The 21,992-nt window shown below is 36.6% G+C and overlaps 1 pseudogene; it reads left to right on the forward strand.

The window, feature by feature from the left end:
- The window catches only part of LOC125855865 (6,7,8-trihydroxycoumarin synthase-like), a 62,956-nt pseudogene extending 48,519 nt beyond the window's left edge, over positions 1-14,437 (forward strand).
- The last annotated feature ends 7,555 nt before the right edge of the window (positions 14,438-21,992 follow it).

The following is a 21,992-nucleotide window of genomic DNA, read 5'->3' on the forward strand; positions in this document are numbered from 1 at the left end:
TTTTTTTTTAATCAAGCATTCACAAGAAAGTACTACTCAAAAATTAGGCCCAAATAGTAAGTATCACATAACTCAAAAGGGACTTTTCTTTTCTCTCCAATAAAATAAAATAAAATAAAATTTAAAAATAAAATTTATTCCTAAAAAAAGTAAAAAACACTCGGTTCAAAGGGACTATCCTCAGGAAAAGAACCGAAAACAAAAGCCAAGGAACCCATCCTAAAAAAGAAAAGACTCAATAAAATGATAAAAACTAGGAATTCATTCCTCCACCCCACACTTAAAAAGATGCTATGTCCCCAAAGCATTAGATAAAATTTAAAACAAGGGTCAGGAAAACTCCCTGAGACCTTTAGGCCTAGCTAGTAGCATGTTCTCTTAATTTTCATCAAGGGTCGTCACCCCACACTTAAGCTCAAACATGCTCCCTCTTTTTTTTTTTTGGATACTCAAACTTCCCCTAATCTGCAAAAAAACAAGAAAAGAAAAATAAAATGATACTAATAAAATAAAAATAAAATAAAATAAGAAGTTACACTAATAATTGGGTTGCCTCACAATAAGCGCTTAATTTAACGTCGCGGCACGACACCATCAATTTTACTATTTTTCCTTCCACTTTGAAGATATGAATTGCACCCCTAATTTTACATCAATTTTTCTATTACGCTCAAGGGGTGGTGGTACAAAAATAAAGGTCTCAAGCAATAGATATCGCATTATACACTTCTTGGATCCTAAGTGAGGAATGTAATTCTCCTATTGGAACAATAAATTCAAGAATATAGACACAATTTTCCTCCTCCATACATTCTTCTATAGGCTCAGATGGCTCGATTAATTTCTCATCATCTAAACATAATGTGGAAAAATGATTGGAATGAGGTCTAGTGCGCCCTAACTTATGAATTGTATTATTATTTACACCCTCATATTTACACATACTAGAGTTTTTAAAAATAATATTATCTACTTCATTACATAATTCTAGTGCACTCTTCTCAACAATGATAACATCAATAAAAGTATGATCAAGCAATTGGCCCTCAACTTTTAGTTCTTCAAGTTGACTTATAAGTAATTTTTCTTTCTCACACATATTATTACTAAATTGTTGGGTGTCATATGATTTAATCTTTTCACTCAACTCAATATCTAAATAATAGAGATCAAATTCAAAGGCATATTCACTATTGCGCTTACATATTGATTTATAGCAAAGTATTAACAAATCTTCCAAGTCCCCATACAACTTATCTAGTTGAGAAAAAATTACCTTAAAAGAATCAATAATATCACAAGGGCAAAAATTGCAAGAACAATTATCACTACATACTTTTTCAGATGACATCTCAAGAAGAGTAAAAGATGTATGATAATAATAAAAAAATAAAAAATAAAAAATAAATTTAAAACTAATCCTAAGAAAAAAAATTACAAGTCAAAATAAATACTAAAAAAAATTTCTAAGCCACATTCCCCGGCAGCGGCGCCATTTTTTATAACGTTCAAATACACTTCTTGAAAAGAAATATAAACGATCGTATGCAATATATTTACCCAACTATGAGTCGGGGTCGATCCCACAGAGAATATGGAAGAATATTGTCAATAGTAAATATTTAACTCGATAGTCGTTATAAAAATGGGGGATTTAAATTGAAATAAAATAAAATAAAAATAATAAAAAGATAGCTTTGAACTAAGTATTTATTTATATTCAGATTATGAAAAGTAAATAGGAATGTGTTCCTCATAAGCTCATAACACAGTAATCCTAATAATAGTAATCCTTTTCTAGTGTATTACATGCAAAGTGATAAGTTAGGTATCTCTAAATCCTTGGTCCGGCATCTAGAGAATTTCACCCCGCACCTTGGTCCGGCTACGTGTGTATAATTTACTAACCCTTACCTTTACTTCATATTAGACATCATAATCGATGTTTGACTTAGTTATTACTTCGCACCAATCGACACTAGCCTATTAGATAATATCACACTGAATCTATGTTGATAATTCTTTTCTTGTTAATTACCTCCTTGGTCCGGCAAGTAGTAACAAGGCGAGTTCTAACGTTGGCCACCGTTAAAAAGACTTCTAAACGAAAGAATTATCAATGCATGCAAAATACTAGTCAAGAATTGCTTATTTACTATTCATACTTTGTTAATCGCTCATGGTTCCCACAATCCTAGTTATGAAAGTTAGCTACTCATTATCTCAAAAACACGATCAAAATTTATTAAAATAAATATGCTTGTGTTAATCATAAAAAGTTAAGAACAATAGCTAAACTATCTTTTATTAATCACGAATACAAATAAATAATAAAGGAGAAGAAAGAATAAACCACAATTCTCCGGCCTCCACGGCGGCTCTTCCAAAGTTCCTAAGCTAGAAGAAAATTTATATTGTGTATTGTATCTTGGTTCTTGGCTTCCCTCAAATAATTATTTCGATGCACTATTTATAGATGTAGGAAACCCTAAATAAAATAATTGAGTCCAAATTAAATTAGGAATCCAAAACCAAAAGGAATTGGATTCCTTTTTCTCCGCGTGTAGCTTCCAATTTTGTGCATGTAACTTCTTTTGACGTTACTGCCTGACACTTGGACCAGCAGGTAAGTTCTTCTTTCCTTATTTGCAAATAAATTATATTAATATTATATTAACTTATTTCCATTAAGCTGTCTGCTTGATTTCCTTCTTCAACCTTCCATCTTTAATTCGTTTAAGCTTCAAACTTCTCCAATTTTCCACCAATTTAATCCTACAAATAAAATACCTAATTTAGCATAATCCATCAAATTAATGTTCAAAAAGGACAAATATAAATAATTAATGTGAGTAAATAATGATTAAAAATATGTATTTTTAGCCTCACATCAATAAGGCCCAACATACCGGGGGCTAAGTTTCCCCTTCTTACCAAACTTGAGCACCCCTTTCATGGGTGAGATCTTCAAGTAGACCCAATCACCTACTTCAAATTCAAGATCTCTCTTTCTATAATAGGCATAAGACTTTTGCCGACTATGAGCCGTTTTCAACCTATCTCTTATAAGTCAAACTTTCTCTGTGGCCTCATAGACTACCTCGGGACCTAGAAGAGCAAATTCACCCACTTCAAACCACCCAACCAGAGATCGACACCTTCTACCATAAAGTGCTTCAAAGGGTGCCATAGCAATACTTGAGTGGTAGCTATTGTTGTAGGAAAATTCTATCAAAGGTAGGTGGTTATCCCAATTACCTTTGAAGTCAATGACACACGCCCTCAACATGTCCTCTAGGTTTTGGATGGTGCGTTCCACTTGACCATCCGTTTGAGGGTGAAATGCGGTACTAAGCTTCACTTGAGTATCAAACCTACTTTGGAAAGACCTCCAAAAATGGGAAGTAAATTGGGCACCTCTGTCCGAAATAATCGACAATGGGGCTCCATGCAACTTCACAATCTCTTAAATGTACAACTTAGAATAGTCTTCTGCCGAATAAGAAACCTTGACGGGAAGAAAATGAGCTTATTTAGTAAATATATCCACAATGACCCAAATGTAGTCATGTTGCCTACGAGTTCGAGGCAAACCTACCACAAAGTCCATATTGACCTCTTCCCACTTCCAAGTGGGGATATCGATATCTTGAGTTAGACCTCCCAGTCCTTGGTGCTCGGCTTTGACTTGTTGGCAATTTGAGCACCTAGCCACAAATTTTGCTATGTCTCTTTTCATCCTCTTCCACCAATAAATCTCACGTAATTCGCGATAGATCTTGGTGGCTCCTGGATGGATGGAGTATCGGGACCCATGGGCCTCCTCTAAGATTGTCTCTCTTAGGCCATCCACATCCGGCACACATAACCTCCCTTGGTGCCTAAGCACCCCATCTTCTCCTTGAGAGAAAGTTTTTATTGTTTTATTGAGAACCGACTCTTTTAGTTCCATCAAAATAGGGTCAAGATGTTGCTTAGACTTCACATCAACAATAACGGATGACTCGGAATTATAACGGACCATGACACCTCCTTTTGGGGAATCTTCAAGTCGGACACCCAATCGGGCTAGCCTATGTACATCACGGGCTAACTCCCTTTTCTCTTCTTCCACATGAGACACACTACCCATAGATACACGACTCAAAGCATCCGCAACTATATTTGCTTTCCCGGGGTAGTAAAGGACACTCATATCGTAATCTTTCAAGAGTTCCAACCACCTCCTTTGTCGGAGATTCAATTCTTTTTGGGTAAAAACATATTGAAGGCTCTTGTGGTCGGTAAACACATCCACATGTACCCCATAGAGATAGTGTCTCCAAATCTTTAAGGCAAAGACTACGGCCGCTAGCTTAAGGTCATGAGTTGGATAATTTTTCTCATGCATCTTGAGTTGTCTCGAGGCATAAGCTATAACCTTACCATGCTGCATGAGGACACAACTCAAACCCACTCGGGAAGCGTCACAATATACTACAAACCCTTCGGTGACCTTCGGTAAGGTTAGAACCGGAGCGGAGGTGAGCTTATCTTTTAACAATTGGAAGCTCCTTTCACAAGATTTCGACTATTCAAACTTGGACTTCTTTTGAGTTAAGGCCGTTAATGGAGATGCAATAGATGAAAATCCCTCAACAAATCTTCGGTAGTAACCAGCCAAACCTAAAAAGCTTCTGATGTCGGAAGGACTCAAAGGTCTAGGCCAACTTTTGACCGCATCAGTTTTCTTTGGATCAACTTCTATACCCTCACTAGAAACAATGTGACCAAGGAAAGCAACCAATCTTAGCCAAAACTCGCACTTGCTAAACTTAGCATAGAGTTGGTGATCTTTGACTACTTGCAGTACTATCCTCAAATGATTCATGTGATCATCCTCATTTTTTGGGTGTATAAAGATGTCATCGATAAAGACAATAACAAATGAGTCTAGAAAATTTCTAAACATATGGTTCATAAGGTCCATGAAAGCCGCCGGGGCATTTGTAAGACCAAAGGACATCACTAAGAACTCAAAATGGCCGTATCTTGTTCAGAAGGCTATTTTCGGAACATCAACACCTATCACCCTAAGTTGGTGATAACTCGACCTCAAATCATTTTTTGAAAAGTAACTCGCTCCTTGAAGTTGATCAAATAAGTCATCAATCCTAAGGAGTGGATACTTGTTCTTAATGGTCACCTTATTTAATTGTCGGTAATCAATACACATACGAAGAGATCCATCCTTCTTCTTCACAAATAACACTGGTGCACCCCAAGGAGATATACTAGGTTGGATGAAACCCTTATCCCACAAATCCTTGATTTGAGTTTTTAATTCCTTCAACTTCGCTGGGGCCATCTGGTAAGGAGGGATTAAAATGGCTTGTGTATCTGGCAATAAATTTATGCCGAAATCTATTTCCCGTTCGGGAGAAATCTCGGGTAAATCATCGGGAAAGACTTCCAGAAAATCTTTCACTACGGGGACCGACTCCAAAGGAGGAATCTCGGACTCAAGATCCTTGACCCTCACAATGTGATAAAGACAACCCTTAGAAATCAACTTATAAGCTTTTAGACATGAAATGATCCTTCCCCTAGGGACGGAATTTCTTCCCTTCCATTCTAAAATAGGTTCATTAGGAAATTGAAACTTCACAATTCGAGTTCTACAATCTATGGACGCAAAACAATCATGATGCCAATCCATCCCCAATATAACATCAAAGTCCAACATATCAAGTTCCACTAAATCAACCAAACTGAATCTATTGGGCAATGATATGGGACAACCCCAATACACTCTTTTAGCAATTATGGAATCACCCACTGGGGTGGAAACCGAAAAGGGTTCTTTTAAGACATCGGGAAGCATATCAAACTTCATAGCCACCAAAGGGGTTACAAAAGACAAAGTGGCACCGGGATCCAATAATGCATAAACATTAATTGTAAATACTTGTAACATATCGGTCACAACATCTGGAGAACTCTTTTGGTCACCTCGGGATTGGAGAGCATAGAAGTGATTTTTCTTAAGAGAATCGGGATTTGGGCCACTCGCTTGTGCTTGAGCATTTTCCCTTCCTTGAGCCTTTAGCATAGGGCAGTCCCTCCTCATGTGGCCGCTCTTATCAGAACCATAGCAATTTCTCGTGCCAACTAGGCACTTGCCTTCATGTTTTCGGCCACACTTTGTACAAATAGGCTTCTTAACATAAGGACCACCACCTTTTGTTTCTTGAGGCTTGGGGGTAGACACTTTACCTATGTTGACCCTTGGAGTGTTAGGAGGACCTTGGTTGAAAAACCTCCTTTTGAACTTTGGTTTATCTTGGATTTCAAACCTAACCTTAGAAGCATTTCCATCATTGGCCCTTGACCTCTTCAATTCTCTACCAACTTTGTTAAGCTTTTGCTCCTCAATTTATTCGGCATGAACCATAAGACGAGAAATGTCCATGCTTGGGATTAGTATAGCCAACCTACATTCATTTACCACAAGATCGGATACTCCCATAACAAATTTGTTCATTGTAGCTCTAGAGTTCGACACCAAAGTAGGAGCATGCTTGGACAATTGAGTGAACTTGAGGCCATACTCCTTCACACTCATACCCCCTTGATGAAGGTTGATGGATTCTTGCATTTTCCTCTCCCTTAGTTCCAAGGGGAAAAACCTATCAAGAAAAGCCATCTTGAATGTAGCCCAACTTATCAGACCCTCTCTAATAGGTCTCCCCTCCTTCCATTGTTCATACCACAGTTGTGCCACATCTTTGAGTTGATAGGCGGCTAACTCCGCCTTTTCTTGAGAAGACACACCCATAGCCTCTAGAACTTTAAACACTTCGTCAATGAATCCTTGTGGATCTTCTTCCACCTTGGAGCCAAAGAAAGTAGGGGGATTCATCCTTGTGAAATCCCTTATCCTAGAAGAGGTAGTGCTAGCATTGGGGTTCACTTGTACCCTAGCATCCCTAGCAACTTGAGTGGCCAACACTTGAGTCAAATTATGAATAGCCGACCTTATCTCAACATTAGACATAACCCCTTCTTCAATAGGAACTTGAGGGTTTTGAGGAGCTTGAAGGGAAACCGCCTCATTCACATTCTCCTCACCGGCCCTCCTTGCATTGTTCCTTCTTGTATTCATTGCCTATAAGCACAAGAAAAAGATTAGAAGAGAAGGACTAGATAGAGTTAAGACTTTTAGGTATGACTAGGGAGTAATAAAAGAGCGTAAGTTCCTAAGCATCTCGTAGCCTCCCATTCATAAGTGTGGCGCGCTTCACACCCATGAACAAGACTCTACTCGACGTGGTATCTTGTGACATGGATCCTACATTATTCTAAACCTTATGCTTTGATACCAAGTTTGTAACGACCCGAGTGCACCCCCTAGTCGTTACTGGTGTATTCGACCTCTAAGAGGTCTTATACAAGCCCTTAGCATTCACCATAGCATGCATCATAGAATAAAAACACGAAAAATTTAAAACTTTTACTTTGGAAGTTCAACTTCACTTCATATATGAAAATAGAATCTAACTTTGTCACAATGTACCATCTAGACATAGAAGTATCGAAAATGGGACTTAGCCCTTAAATCAATAAGAAGTCTAGTAATAGGAAAGTACAACATTGTCTTTCAACATAAGTAAAAAACTAAACATAGAAGCTAGATCATAGGGTCTTGTCCTCGGATTTGAGGACTCACCAACTTGGGGAAGCAACTCTAAGTGCCTTGAGAAGTAAGCTTGAATCCTCAACGGCCCGAACCTAAATGTTTGGGGAAAAAGGAGACAAAATGGGTTAGTACCACACATGTACTAAGTATGGCTACTATGCATAAAAACCATTGAAACATGCGTAAAGGGTCATTTTAGTCAAAAAACATTTTTTACCAAGTAAATCCAATATGCACACAAAGTAAGAATCACAGTACAAACCAACATAATATCATCCCAACACGTAGACAACCCAAGTAATACTAGTGCAATGCAAGGAATATAATCCCATAACCCTATTCAAAGCCAAGTATCACATTAAGCAACCTACTTCATGCATACATACATAAGATCATACTTCATCACAATCATAAGTGAACACTACTACAACCATCTCTTAGGATCCCAACAGAAGTCCCATACCCTCCCTCACACAATGTAGAAACCCTTAAGAAAGCCCTAGTAAGAGTTCACATCTTTCATACCTTCATTTAGTTTTACATTAGGGAGATATTGCCATAACCGACATAGACCATGAAAGTTACATGGAATCCGGTGTACTACTCCCATACCGAAAAGAGAGGGTTAACACTTTCCTAAGGTGTAACCATTCGTACATAGCTATATAGGTGGATCCACTAAGCTAAAGTCCTATGTGGGCACATAGTTAAGGGTCAAGGAGATTTCTCCTAGAAATCCTAACTTACTAAATGTGGGTGATTTCCATCTCATGAGACAACACATACCGTAGGTAATCCGAACTTGTTAAACGTGAGGAAACCCATGTGGGGAGCCGAACTTACTAAACGTGAGACCCCCATCTCATTTACATGCCCTTTCGGTGCTAAGCATCTAATTCCCTGTTGTAATCATCTTTAGTCATCACATAAGTTCACATTAGCCTTTACTAGACTCTTATGTAAACATCTTATCATAATAGCTTATAGGTGTTCATAAGCGAGAGCAATCCTTTCACTTAGAAACACTAGCAAGTAAGTAAACCTTTCACTTTACATTACACTATAATCATGATAACTACCTTTCAATCATATAGAAATCATACCATCACATACATACATGCTTCATAGCTAATTCAAGTGTAGAGGGGTTAAGGATGAGGAAACTAGGTCATCAACACCACAACAACACATTAGGTATAGCATCATTACAATATAAGTAATTCACCTTTCATACTTGAGTTCAAAGGAGAACTAACCTTCATACCTTCTTGCCCTATTTGGGGCATTCATACTTCAATTACCAACAATTCATAACCAATACATAATACAAGCTAATTCATGAAGTAATAACATCATCAACATCGCTATAATCAATTGACATATTCCCTTCATAGCCTTCAAGGCTTCATTCAAAGACTCAACCCTAATTTCATAGAAATTATATATAACCTAGGGTAGAATCATCATACAAACATGAATTATATAACATCACGTTCCATCAATATCCAAGACAAACTTGGGTTAGAATTAGGAAAAGAAGGAGAAACATGGGTCTCATGGGGAATTCTTCAAGGAACCACAAATACAACATAAATTCATTCATAATTATTCATATAACATCAATCAAAGTCAGTTTATAACATCAATTTCACTTTAGAAAGAAGACCCACATTTTTGGATTGAGATCCTAGAAATTGGAGATTTTGAAATTCATCTGTAAGGGGCCTCTTGGGGAAAGGAATCCCAAGAGTGATAAGCAACCATACCTTAGTTAATTCCTTGAGAACTGATGGGGAAAAATTGAAACCTTGCTGCTCTAGATGAACCTTGGTCTTCTTTTGCAATGGGGTTCTTAGTTGATAGAGTTTTTGAGAAAGAATGAGTTTGACTTGTGAGTTTAGTTGTGTGAGTTAAAGTCTTAGGGTTAGGGGTCTTATAGTTAGGTTTAGAATGGTAATTAGTTAACTAACCACTCATATTAACCCTTAATTAAATAACTAACTAAAACTAAGACCCCTAAACTAAAACCTAAAAACTTAAAAATTGCCAGGAATTATAACCCTCCACCTACGGACCGTAGGTGGAGTTACGGACCGTGCTAGTCATCCGTCGTTTGGTACTGAGGCTCCCTTTTGGGGGGGTCAAGTATCCCACAACTAAGTATGGGCTCACGGCCATGACTTACGGTCCGTCGACTAGTCTACGGGCCGTGAGTCTTGGTCTCGTCGTTTGCTGCAGTTTTGACAGCTTTTGGGTCCATGTTTGGGTCCTCCTTAAGGACCCCTAGGGGGTCCTTGGGGGGTCGTACCCAGATGTTTTGACCCTATGAACATATACTTACCTAATTTAAACCTTTTTATAAGATTATACCATCATACAACACTCCCAAACCTGTTAAAAAACCTAAGGACACACTACAACACATTTTTCTCTAGTTTTCTGACGTCGTGGTCGTTTCTTGACGTTTAGACTTTTACTCTTCCAAACCAAGTCAATTGCATTAATTTAGGTTTTGAAACATCATTTTAATTGTTTTTAATTCATTATTCATAAGGTGAGGTTCTAACTTAAGTCATAGAATTTCCGGGGTATTACACTTCCATCCTCAGACAGATGGGAAAGCAGAGCGCACTATTCAGACTTTAGAAGATATGTTGAGGGCTTGTGTGATTGATTTTAAAGGGGTTTCGGATGATCACCTACCTCTCATTGAGTTTTCTTACAACAACAGTTACCACTCTAGCATCCAAATTGTTGCTTATGAAGCTCTTTATGAGAGAAGATGCAGATCTCCTATTGGATGGTTTGAAGTTTGTGAAGCAGGGTTGATAGGACCAGATTTAGTTCACCAAGCTATGGAGAAGGTGAAAGTGATTCAAGAAGGGTTGAAAATGGCACTGAGTCGTTAAAAATCCTACACTGATGTTAGGAGAAGGGTGTTAGAGTTCGAAGTAGATGATTGGGTATATTTGAAAGTTTCACCTATGAAGGGTGTTATGAGGTTTGGTAAGAAGGGGAAGCTTATCGAATATCCAAAAGGATTGGCAATGTAGCTTATGAGTTAGAGCTACCACAAGAGTTGGCAGCGGTTCATCCTGTATTTCACATCTTTATGTTGAAGAAATGCATCGATAATCCTTCATTGATCATACCAACTAAAAATATTGGGATCAAGGATAGCTTATTTTATGAGGAGATTCCTGTTCAGATTCTAGATCGCCAAGTTCGCAAGTTGATGACTAAGAAAGTAGCATCAGTCAAGGTCCTTTGGAGGAACCAATTTATTGAAGAAGCTACTTGGGAAGCTGAAGAGAATATGAAGAAGAGATATCCACATCTCTTTGAAACAGGAGAAAATGCTGACCAAAGTACTAATTTTCTTCTTAGTACTATCTAAATTATGAGTAAGAATGTTGTTTGTTTGTATTTGCTTGATGGGTGTTGAACTTGATGTTATTACCCTTAGACTAGTAAGAGTAAATCTCATTCGAGGACGAATGTTCCAAGGGGGAGATATTGTAACATCTCGCAATTAGAAAGAACTAGAAGGAAGTTTCAAATCTGGAAATAGTTATTTAGGAAAGTATAAGGAAATCTGGAAAATTGCAAGTAAGTTAAAATTTAGTTTTTGGTCAAATTCAATCGGCCATAACTCCTATATCAGGATGATTTAGGTGTATGTCCAGATATGGTTGGAAATATCTTGGAACGATCTTTCCAACGCCGCCAAGTTTGCGCGATTCCGAGTTCGTATGAGTGAGTTATTCCCTTTGGAAGTTGGGCTGTTGGATGAAGGAAATGTCCAATCCGGAATTTTAAGGGGTATTTTAGTCTTTTCATTTGCCCTATTATTTTGATCCATTTTTAGGAGTTTAATATGGGTCAAATTAGATTTTAGTCAGTTTTAGAATTTGGGATTTCACGCTAGGGCTAAGGAGAAAGGAGAAGGGAAAAAAAGAAGGAGAAAAGGGCAAATTCATCAAGATCGATCAACGAAGTTGGTGTTTCGCCAATGATTTGCTTCTATCAGGTATGTGAGGCTCTCATAATGTTGGGATCATTCTCCCATGTGCCAAACATATTTATTTCAGTTTGGATTCTTCCTAAAAGCATATGAATATTGATTATCTTGATACCAATTCTTGAATTCATATATTGTTCTTGAATTTGATTGAGTTGGGAAGTTTCTGAGTTTGATACGTCGCATTATAGGGTCGTTTCGAGTTAGGTTCTTAGGTACATTTACTGGGTATCTATATCTAAAAGTAATATGGAAAGTGAACCGAGTTTGGGTGATTTTGGGGTTGGAAAAAGAAGAAGAAATTTCGTCGGACGAAATAAAGTGGTGGCCGTGCGTCGCGCGCCTAGTGCCCTGATTTGAACATTTCAGCTTCGCATCGCAGAGCTGACACGAGGTGTTCTACCTCAAAAGACATTTTCAGAACCAAAATGTAATTATGCCTTCTCGTCGTGGACCCACCTTCAAATCTTGAGTTTTGGTTTTTTTCATGTTTAGCTATCTAAAATCATTCCTAAACAGCATAAGATCTTTTCCAATCACAAATCTTAATCCTTGAATCCATAATTCAATTCAAGGATCAGTTAAGAGTCAAGTCAAGAGCAGTTAAGATCAAAGTCAAGAGAAGTCAAGAGTCAAGTAAGAGAAGTTCATTTCAAGTTTTCATAAGTCTTTTACAAACGTTTCAACTTTGTTTTAAGACTTAAGTTTTGAGTTCAGTAAATAGTAATGTTGAAGTCCTTTTCTTTGAAGAAACATATGGGGACTAAGTATTTCCCAAAGAGATTTAAAATGTTTTACACATTTAAATAAGAGCGAAAACTGAGATTTCCAAAGGTCCTTCGGGCTAGTTTTCAAAATGAGTAATATATTTCTAAATGAAGCAAGCAGGGAAACTGAGATTTCCAAGATAGCCTTTGAGCTATGTTTTTGAGCACTAATCTCAAATCACAAAAGAAGTATGTTTTTTTAAAACATAAGAGCTAGTATATTTTGGGAGTAGTATTGAGCACCGAATTGGGGATGAGAATGAGTTCAGATAACTTACGTCATCATAAAACCATGTAGCCACCATGGGTAGAAAAGGGTCATACTTTTTAGATGAATCCTTTTCGAAATAGACTAGTGGATCCATTAGGAAGTTCAGGTCCTATACCTTTGGCCGGATATAGGATGCGCTGGCAACGTGAGGTAGATCGCTGTATCATCATTATAGATCTTATGCAATGGTTGTCGGTTTGAGAAACTCCCACATAAGTTATTGTATTTTTATATACATCAGTTTATTGTATTTTTACATACATCTCCGAGTTATATGGATCTTTGCATACACACAGAGTTGACATATGTTTTTCAACAACGTTTCTTTATATTACACTTATTTTAAATTGCTTTATGTTGAAATAAGTTCAGTTATGTTGAGTTGAGTTGAGCTAGGTAAGTTCTTCAGTTTCTTTCAGATTCCTTTTCAAGCCTATGTTGTTTTAGCATTCCAACTTGCATACTCGTACATTCAATGTACTGATGCCAGTTGGTCTGCATCATCTTATGATGCAGACTCATGTAATTAGGATCAGAATTTTAGCGCACCGTTGATCCAATGAGCAGTTCAGAGTCAGTCGGTGAGTCTCCTTGCATTCCGGAGGATCTATTTTCACTGCTTTCTAGTTTAGTTCATTAGGATGTTGTGGGGTTTGTCCCAATATCCATCTCAGTTATTTTAGAGGTTTCATAGACAGACAGTCAGTTAGTTATTTCAGTTGTCTTTACTTTTCATTTCTTATGTTAAAGACATGAGTTTTTCTAAATTGCCAGTTGAATGTTCCTTTATAACATTCTAGTTTCTTCATAAATGTTTATGTGATGAGTTAAGTCTTTCGCTGAGTTTGTAAGCCAGGCCTAGGGTTCGCTTGGGGCCAGCAATGGTCTTCGAGTGCCAGTCCCGCCCAGGATATAGGCTAGGGGCGTGACATAATTTATTACAGCCCAACATGACAACCTCCCATCCTTTTGTACATTGCATTTCTAAAAAAAATAAAAATGAAAGCTAACTTACCATTCCTAAATTACTTTAAATTTATTTTAAAAAAAATTCCTAAATTGTTTGCTTAAATTCTTCCAAATTTATGTAGAATGTGTTCGTTGCTGGATCGGATCCTAGTGCAGCCGTGGTAGAATGGGCAATGACAACATTAATAAAGAATCCAAAAATCATGAAGAAAGTCCAAGAAGAAATCAGAAAAACAATTGGGGCCAAAAGTTTTGTGAATGAAGATGATATTCAAAATATGTCTTATTTCAAAGAAGTAATAAAAGAGACATTCAAATTATATCCACCAGCTCCACTCCTAATACCAAGAGAAACAATGAAAAAAATCCACACTAGAAGGGTATGAAATTCAGCCAGGAACTATAATTCATGTTAACTCATGGGAAATTGTGCGAGATTTCTAAATATGGGAGAATTCAGAAGAATTTATACCTGAGAGATTTTTTTGATAGTGATATCGATTTCAAAGGCCAACATTTTGAGTTTATTCCATTTGGAGCAGGACGGAGAGGTTGCCTGGGATTACACTTGGGGTTGCATCCATGGAACTTGCATTATCAAATCTTTTTTATGCATTTGATTGGGAATTACCTTATGGAATAACAAAAGAGGACATTTACACATATGTTATGCCTGAACCACTATGCATAGGAAAAATGATCTTTGTCTTATCGCTAAAACATATTTCTAAATAATTTAGGGTGAGTTCTTTGAAGTAGATTACTTTCGACTAGAATTATGTATATACATATATTGAATAGATTCTACCCTTTGCCTCTTTTGGTATATAAGAACTTTCTTTTTAGTTCTCACTACTGCTTTGTTTATTTGATACTATTCAATTAGAATCCCTTTAAAACATTGATTAATCCCTATTGATATTCTATTTGATTTTTCTCATTAGTTAATTTATTTTCAATTATTCTGCTCACATAGAATCCAAATCATATCAAGATTTAACTTTCAATGAATTGAAATGCAACTTTAATTTGATCCATGTGCTCGTGAATCTGTTCAAATTTAATGAAATATATACAATCACATCATTTAATTACCCATATTTTATATTAAGTTTGTGTTGTTAGAGCATAGTGAAAGAAAATATAATTCTAAAAAACAGTCACTAGTCAATTAATTAAAAATAAAATATATTTAATCATATCTTACAAGTATCAAGAGATAGAAGTTATCTATAATTGAGAATTAGGCGTGCCATTTTCCTCTACAATATATTAATTTATTAATTCACCCTATATAATACATAATATAGCTTTAATTATGGGACAATATATTTTTTCTATGTTAGGTTTCATGACTTAAATGCACATTAATTAATTTATTTATGAAGATTTCTTGTTGAAACCAGCTTAAAAAAGATCAAGGAAAAAGATAAAAATTGTTTTGTTTACTGATAGGTATTGCCATTATTCCACCACTAATATTTGGTCCCTTTTCATGACTTTCATATTTTCCATTTTATAAGTATATAATATTCTATAAGAGTGAGATCCCTTCCAATAAGTTTAATTAGTCCTGTATTATTCAATGGTTAATTAAGATTATGTCACATCATTTATATAAAATCAATGGCTTCTATTTATTTGATAGCACTGAAATACAAATAATTATTCACTATCAGTTTCTCCTTTGAACCTCACTCCATTGTTGCCACTTGTCACCATACATCGTATTCGCATCTTTGGTATTCTATTTAGAATTTAGATATTCGAATTAAGGGTGTGTTTAGTATGAATGTTTTACAATTTTCTCATGTTTGGTTGGGTAAAATATTTTGAAAAATGTTTTTCAAATCAACTCGTTTTCCTTAAATTTAAGGAAAATGACTTTCCTTCAAAAAAATAGGGAAAACATTTTCCAAAACTTTCCTCCAACTTCAAAATACAATTTTTTTGTTGAAAAAATAAATTTAAAGCTTATTTAAAAAAAATAGTTTTCAACTTCTTTTTTTTTACCCCACCCTCACCCCGACCCCCCCTCCCGCCAGCCCCCCCCCCCTCACACACACATCAGCCCCCCTTTCCTCCAAAAAATAAAAAAATTAAGTTTGTTTTTTAAAAAAATATTTTCAATTTCAATTTTTTTATTTTTTTACCCCATCTCACCCCAACACCCCCCGCCAGCCCCACCCTCACCACCCCATCCTCCCCCCAAAAAAGTTTCAAGTTTATTTTTAAAAAAATAAATTTTCATTGAAAAAATTATTTTCTACTCTCTAGTAAAAATAAAAGATATTTTCTCAAAAATATTTTTCATTCATAAATCAAACACTAAAAAATCTTTTCCGAAAAATATTTTCTACTCACAAACTAAACATGAAAAATAAGTCAAAAATCTACTTGTTTTCCAGGAAAACATTTTCCTCCATACCAAACACACCCTAAGTTTTGGTCTAATTGTTGTTTTTCTTTTTTGTATTTCAGATTTATCCACTAGGTCACTCACTCGTCTCTTAGATAGTTAACTAACCACATATAATATTTTTTTTCCTTTAATCCCACGCATTCACCTTAATAAATTATAAAACTTCAGACATTTTGTACTTGAATTGTTGATGTGTTTAATTAAAGAAAGTGACCTATTTTATTTGATTAACTTAACTACCTAGTAGACAAATAAAATCACGCATACACGTTCTTTCAAATTTGAATCCAAAATGTCTAATTAGAATACTTTATCAAGGATTAGAACTTAGAAGGGATTGATTGGAACAAAGGTTAGTTGAAGTGTCTAAATGAAATACTCTGACAAGTAAAAGAGGTTGATTATATATAAAGTTTTTCTATTTACTTACCAAATACTAAAAATAAGTAAAAAAATATTTATTTATTAAAAAAAATAACATTTCTCTTCCTATCAAGCACATGGATGTGTTTGGTATGGAGAAGTATTTTTTATTTTTTTAATATTTGGTTGGTCAAAATATTTTGAATATTTTCTGTAGAAAAATAGGTTCCCTAAAAATGAGAAAAATGACGTCCTAAACCAAACTAGGAAAAACAAGTTACATAATTAAGTGACATTGCATGCAACTTCATTATCTCTTCTCCACCACCCAACGGCCCCACCCCCACCCCCTTCCCCTTGACCATCTCAACCCCTGCCTCCACCCTCGAACCCTCACATCCCACTCCCATAGTATTTTGTTAGATAACATATAAGTACTCTTGAGATGATATCGTTTGTTTACCTACCAAACATTATAAAATAGTAAGAGACCCATATTTTTTTTAAGCAAATAGTTTTCTCCATACCAAACACACTCTTATAGTTACTACTTCCTCTGTTTCAATCTATTTGACCTATATTGACTTAGCAAGAGGTTTAAGAAAATAAAAGAGACTTTTAAATCTTGTGATTTGAAATTAATGATATATCAAATACACCAAAATGTCCTTTAATCTTGTGGTCTTAGCATGTCATGTGAGAAGTTGAAATTAAATAATTACTAAAAAAAAGGTCATTCTTTTTTTAAAAGACTAAAAAGAAAAGTAGGTCTAACAAATTGAAGTGGATCAGAAAATATATTTTAATCTAAAATTCTCTTAATTATGTTATCATTGATCAGAAGTCATATACACTCCTTATCTTTAATAAAAAAAATGGAGGAAAAGTCTAACCCAAAAAGATTCATTTTTTCTATATGTAGGCCATTTCAAGTGACTTGCATTGTTTGTGTAGGTGGACAACAAAATGATTCTCTTTCTACTCTTTGTAGCCTTTCCAATTTTGCTTATTTTTCTCCTTCATAAAGACAAAAAAAGTGGAAAAACAAATCTTCAGAAGGTCCTATAGGCCTCCCATTCATTGGAAATTTGCATCAATTTGATAGTTTAACCCCTCATCTCTATTTTTGGAAACTTTTCAAGAAATATGGAAAAATCTTCTCATTGAAACTTGATTCTACTACAATCGTTGTAGTTTCTTCAGCAAAGTTAGCAAAACAAGTGTTGAAGACACAAGATCTAGTATTTTGTAGTAGACTTTCTCATTTTGGCCAACAAAAAAGGCCTTACAATGGTCGTGTAACGACCTGTTTCCGTCGTTCTAGAAAAACCAACGGGAAAATTTTTGGGCTGCAAAACTTTTTCGTAGTAACTTGGAGTTTCCCAACCTAGTCCAGATTTAGACGAAATCGGAGTCAGTGAAGTCCAGTAAAATTTGGTAACAAATGGGTGATCTAATTATGATTTTGATCACATGAGTAGTTAGCTAAGACATTAAGGAACCCGTACGACTTTACAGTATTGAATTCAGGTGAGTAGAACTCCCGAGGCTAATCTTAGCGTGAACGGTTAGTTTATGAGTGTCATTGGTTGAAGCTGTGTTGTGAAATAGGGGTTTGGAATTCTTAAATTTGCTTACTATTTCCGTGCAAGCCGCTAAGGCAGGAATTTCCCGCCAGGGCGGGGTCGCTGTAGCAGGGTGAGGACTGCTATGGCGGGACAAATGCGACTTAAGTCGGAAATAAATCCCAAAAATGTTTTATTATACACATTTCAACTTTGAGAGCTAAGGAATGACCCAGGAGAGTTCTTGACGGGTTTGCACCATTCTTTAGGCTAAAAATAATATTTTAACTTCCTGAATCCGTTTTTAAATTCGTAGAATGTAAACTAGTGGGTAATTATCGATGGATGAGGGTTTTGATATGGAAATTATGGTGAAAAAAGCCCTAATATGGGTATGGGGATCAAGGGTTTGACCTAAGATTGATATAATTGTTTATAATCCGGGTAACTAGGTGTTGTTTATTGATCCTCGCATTATTATGATTGTTTGTAGACCAAGAACAAGCGGAAAGAATCTGGAAAGAGAAAAAATCAAGTTTTTTAGTGGATTCAAGCTTGTTTCTAGGTAGGTGATGGTTGTGATTTAATGTGGTGTGATACATGTTTGTTATTGTTTCATTATGATACATGTATATATGCGAATGTTTCATTATTGATCACACTAATCGTAAATGAGGATAGATGAATAATTAAATGCCATGAATCATGACTTGAATGTATGATTATTAGAATGTACTTTGTGATTGTGATTGTAGCTTGTTGAATGGATCAGATGTTGCGTTCTGACACACTAACTAGGATCGGTTGCCACGTACCAGCATAAAATTGGAACGAGCGTCACAATCTGACACGCTAACTTGGAACAGGTACCACGTACCGGTACACTAAAAGTTTGGGTGTGGGTTCCATGAGAGGACCATTGACTTGACATAACAGTATATCTTGAGAATTGTGAAACTGTTCGTTGTTCGTAAATGATGTTGATATTGTATATGTTCGATGTATGCATGTTATTATTGTGTTGTAATAGCTTATGTGTGTTGCACTTACTGGGATAGCCGTGTGATCCTACCAGTACATTGTGGTTGTGTACTAATATTGCATTTTCTCTTTCTTTGTTGAGTACATGACATCTTCAGGCGGCTATTGACAGACCTTGTTTAGAAGATCAGTGATCGTTTCGAATTCAAGGGTGAGCCAGTTCTTCCGGGCTGCCATGAGTTCTCTTTTCTACCTATGTCCACATTTTAGACGTAGACTAGTACTTTAGTTAGTCTTATGCTTAGTTTGGGGTTGTAACTATTTTCTTATACTTGTTGAACTTTAGATGTTTTGGTACATTTACCTTCAGGTTCTAGGCGTTATCCACAATGTTAGTTTATGGTTGTTAGACTTTTGCAGTTTATGGGAACTTTATCTTTTCTTTATCATTTAAACCTGCTTCTGTATCTTTAAATGCCTTAGTTTTTGGTTGAGTTTGTTAGTTTGGGTTGTAGTAATGGTTCTCCCATCGGAGGGTTAGTGTGGGTTCCACTCATGACAGTTTGGGTCGTGACAAAGTTGGTATCAGAGCCTAGGTTCATTGATCTCAATGTGCAAAAATGAGTCTAGTAGAGTCTTGCGGAACGGTACGGAGACGTCTATACTTTTCTTCGAGAGACTAGGACTTTAGGAAATCTCTTTGTTTTCTCTTGTTTCCTTTCATGCTATAACGTGATTCCAATTGGTATATGGCAATTCAAATTGGTATCTAATCTCCTTCACTCTTCTATCCGCAGATGGTTAACACTAGGTTCAACGGCGTCAGACTCGTAGCTCCCATTAACGCGCCATCTAAAGAATCTGCAGTGAGATGTCGTGGTCGAGGCAGGGGTAGAAGAAGAGTTAGCGGTAGAGGCCGAGGAAGGGTGCGCCTACTAGGGATGGAGCACCGGTTGAAAATGCTCCCAGAAATGAGGCCCCTCCTATGCATCATGAAGAGGTAGAAGAGAATGTAGAGGTTGAGGAGGAGGAGAATGTTGGACAAGAGGAAGAGGTGCAGTCTGAGACTAAATGTATTCCTCCCTTAGACCCAGTGTTAGCTCAACAGATTATGTTGTTCCTGAAAGGATTGGTTGGTCCTGGAGTGGTTCCCTTTATTCAAGTAACTCAAGATCCCACCAATCCCCTTATTGCGTTCACTGTCCCCAAGGTGGGTGGAACTGTAGGTAATGATGCTTTCTTCTGCCCTTTGTTGGGTCCTGTTATGACTGGTAATAAGCATGAGATGTTGACTAAGTTCTTGAAATTGAAATCGCTTGTGTTTCATGGTTCTTAGAGTGTGGACACCTATGAGTTCATCCTAGATTGCTATGGGAGGCTTCATAAGTTGGGAATTGTCCATCAGCATGAAGTTGAGTTTGTGACTTTTCAGCTTCACGGTGAGGCTAAGCAGTGGTGGAGAGCTTATGTGGAATGCAGATCTTCAGTTTTACCCCCACTCACTTGGACCCCGTTTTATGCTCTGTTCTTGGAGAAGTATGTGCCTCGAACTTTGAGAGATCGTAAGAAGGATGAGTTCATGGCTTTGGAGCAAGGTGGTATGTATGTGGCTGCTTATAAGGCCAAGTTCCATGATTTGTCTAGATATGCTACGCAATTGGTGACTATTGAGGACGAGAGGATCCACCTATTTGTTAAGGGACTAAATTTAGAATTGCAGGTATTGTCTATTCATATGACCTCTGCAGGAAAAAGCTTTAATGAGGTAACATATTTTGTTAAGAAAGTGGAGTGGGTGAGGCGAGACGGTCATGCTAAGGCATTGGCTAAGAAAGCCAAGATTTGGGTAACTTTTAAGGTTCTTACTCCAGAGGTTTAGGGAAGCCAACACTCACAGCCCGACCAATTCAATCCGCTATGCCCGCGTCTACAGGTAATTACTCGAGAACTCCACCTCTTAATTTGATTTAGAATAGCTAGGGAGCCGCACCTTCGGCGGGCAGCAGACCATCTTCTGATCGTACTTGCTATAACTATGGAGAACCTGGGAATATGAGGAGAGATTATCCCCACCCGCGCATGATGGATTCCACACAACAGCAGACTAGAGCAGTGTTACCCGTGGGAAATGGTAATAATGGTGTCACGACCCAAGGATTTCCCCTAGACGTGACACGGCGTACTTGATCCCAAAAGGGTCTCATACAAGCCTCTAGCATCATCATTACATAAGACACAGAAAATAATGTGGAAAAATTTAAAACTTTACAATCGAAGTTAAACTTCACTTTTCATAAAAGAAAATCATAGGAAATCTAGACTTTGTCTCAATTACCATCTAAACATAGGAATATAAAGTTTTGGGACTTAGCCCTTTACATCAATAAAAGTCTCCATATACGAGATACAAAATGAAACTAAGAAATAGGAAATCCCGTCCTCGAACTTGAGGACTCGCTACACTTGGAGGTAAGTAATCCAAGTTTTCTTCAAAGGAGAGTGAAAGTCACCTAGCCAGAACCTACACTCATTAACTTGTAGAAGGAAATATGGGTTAGCACATAGTATGTACTAAGTATGGAAACATGCATAAAATCCTTGAAATATGATAAAAGGACATTTTATTTGAAAAGCACGCCTTTGTCATGTTTAGAAACCAACATGTATTTACAATGCACAATACAAACCATAACCACATTTATTCTCATTACATAGTAATATCAACACCTTAGTAACCCCTAAGGAATATTTGTGCAATGTATGGTTGGCATCCCATAATAACAACCCTACTAAGCACCCCCTTGAAGCTACCTTGGTCATGCACATCATCTTTAGACCTCATCATAATCATTAGTCACAATTAAAGAAATAGTCATGTATACTACTTGAATACAAGGAAAGTCATTCATAACAACTATCCATTCAACACACATGCATACATTTGAATCTCACCAT

This window comes from Solanum stenotomum, chromosome 2 (assembly GCF_019186545.1).
Source record: "Solanum stenotomum isolate F172 chromosome 2, ASM1918654v1, whole genome shotgun sequence".
Taxonomy (NCBI): domain Eukaryota; kingdom Viridiplantae; phylum Streptophyta; class Magnoliopsida; order Solanales; family Solanaceae; genus Solanum; species Solanum stenotomum.